Genomic DNA, 2,280 nt, shown 5'->3' with positions numbered 1-2,280 from the left:
TTATCAATAAACTATGAATAATTCAGTCAAAGTATTTGTTGTTTGGGGCAGTTATTTGTAATGTTTGTACATGTGTAAATATTATAATTTAACAGAAATGTGAATATACGAGTAAATTTCAGAAATTGATTTTTATCTTTACCTTATCCTTTCCTCTAAATCTACCTAAATAGTGTAAAAATACTAAAGCTTAAATAAAAATAAATTATTCATTATCCTAGCAAAATCATAAAACCATTTTAACAACTAAGATTACCTTTAAAATGAATATTGAGAAAGAAACGTAAATACATTATTTTTCTATTATACAAAGAATAATAAAAAAAAACTCGTGAAACAGAAAAACAAAAAAAAAAACTTCCAACTGTAGGCCCCGACGAGATTCGAACTCGTGATCTCCTGTTTACTAGACAGGCGCTTTAACCAACTAAGCCACGGCGCCACGTGTGGAGGGGACGAAATTAAAGCACAGTAAGATTGCTCACTCTTGTAAGCGTAACGTGTGTGCGAGTGATACGTTCCATACTTTCCAGTTTACCTGTTATTATAAGAGGTGGCGGTAGTGGATACAACAAGATAATTGATTAATTTAATTAAATGATAATGTATCTACTATTAATTACTTATTTAATGTATATTGATTAGCGTATTAAATAAATAGTTTTGGGACTGACCTACATAGTTTTGTAGGATGAACAGCTTACCTTATGCTTACGGTTTGATAATAAGCTCTGTAAAATACTTAGGCATTACGAAAACTGAAAAATATTTAAATAGGAACCTATCATTTCCGTTTTTAAAGTCAACATAAAATATTAACTTGCTACCCAGGTAGTCAATTTAGCTTGACACTGGGAGTAACTAGGACTGAGAAAGTGCTAGCCAAAAATTTATTTATTTTGGAATTACAAACAAATATGTTACAGAAATTAACTTATCTACTATACTTATGTATTATTTATGTGGTAACACATCCCACTACGTAATCCACATATTGATATATGAAACCACTAGCTTTCCGCCCGCGGCTTCGCCCGCGTGGAATTTTGTCTGTCACAGAAAAACTTTATCGCGCGCGTCCCTGTTTCAAAAACCGGGATAAAAACTATCCTATGTTCTTTCCCGGGACTCAAACTATCTCTATGCCAAATTTCATCAAAATCGGTTGCGAGGTTTAAGCGGGAAAGCGTAACAGACAGACAGACAGACAGACAGACAGACAGACAGAGTTACTTTCGCATTTATAATATTAGTTGGGATGTAATATAGAGCGAGGCAATTACAATTAAGGTAGGTAAAAATGATGCTCTAGTTATAAATAACTAGCTTTCCGCCCGCGGCTTCGCCCGCGTGGAATTTTGTCTGTCACAGAAAAACTTTATCGCGCGCGTCCCTGTTTCAAAAACCGGGATAAAAACTATCCTATGTTCTTTCCCGGGACTCAAACTATCTCTATGCCAAATTTCATCAAAATCGGTTGCGAGGTTTAAGCGGGAAAGCGTAACAGACAGACAGACAGACAGACAGACAGACAGACAGATAGACAGACAGACAGACAGACAGACAGACAGAGTTACTTTCGCATTTATAATATTAGTTGGGACTAGTTGGGATTAATTGCTAGGTTTTTTTTCATTCGTTTGACTATATGAATGACTATAATGATGACTATTTATAATGAAAGACTGATTTTGATGACATAATAATAAATGTCCCAGTTAAGTGTCCCAGATACGACCAAGCTTAAAAGCTTTAATTTCGATTTTTTAGTATCAGCAGTCGTGGCCGAGCGGTTAAGGCGTCTGACTAGAAATCAGATTCCCTCTGGGAGCGTAGGTTCGAATCCTACCGACTGCGAATTCTTTTTGTCACGTATATTTTTTTTTAATTTCATCATCATCATCAACATCATTTCAGCCACAGGACATCCACTGCTGAACATAGGCCTCCCCCAACGACTTCCACATCGCAGCTACAGCACGTAGTCACTACGCTGCGTGACTGCGTCAGAGAGCTGCGTCCAATAAAGGTAAGAAACTTGAAACAGCACTTCAGACTTTGTGTTTGTTACAAAATCATTTAGCTATGAGGTAAGCTTAGAAACGCCTACCATATCTGATACCTCTTTAGTTTATCGACACTTGTGTGAGATAGCCAGGACTCTACTACATACATGATGCAATAACTTACGCCTCATGCCTACATCAAGTCCAAAGTTGTACCTATACTTAAAAAAAAAGGTTACCAAAAAGCTCAATTTGTTACGTTTCAAGCCTACTT

At 36.2% G+C, this 2,280-nt stretch overlaps 2 non-coding genes across 2 annotated transcripts; one reads left to right on the top strand and one right to left on the bottom strand.

Moving 5' to 3' along the window:
• Positions 1-368: 368 nt before the first annotated feature.
• On the bottom strand, positions 369-442 carry TRNAT-AGU (transfer RNA threonine (anticodon AGU)). Its single transcript has one exon. It is a non-coding gene; the product is annotated as a tRNA-Thr (tRNA).
• Positions 443-1,775: 1,333 nt separating this feature from the next.
• On the top strand, positions 1,776-1,857 carry TRNAS-AGA (transfer RNA serine (anticodon AGA)). Its single transcript has one exon. It is a non-coding gene; the product is annotated as a tRNA-Ser (tRNA).
• The last annotated feature ends 423 nt before the right edge of the window (positions 1,858-2,280 follow it).

This window comes from Ostrinia furnacalis, unplaced genomic scaffold (assembly GCF_004193835.3).
Source record: "Ostrinia furnacalis isolate ACB-3 unplaced genomic scaffold, ASM419383v2 OfSCF3015, whole genome shotgun sequence".
Classification (NCBI taxonomy): Eukaryota; Metazoa; Arthropoda; class Insecta; order Lepidoptera; family Crambidae; genus Ostrinia; species Ostrinia furnacalis.
Note: the sequence above shows the minus strand (reverse complement) of the source record. Positions and strands in the feature narration are given on the sequence as shown.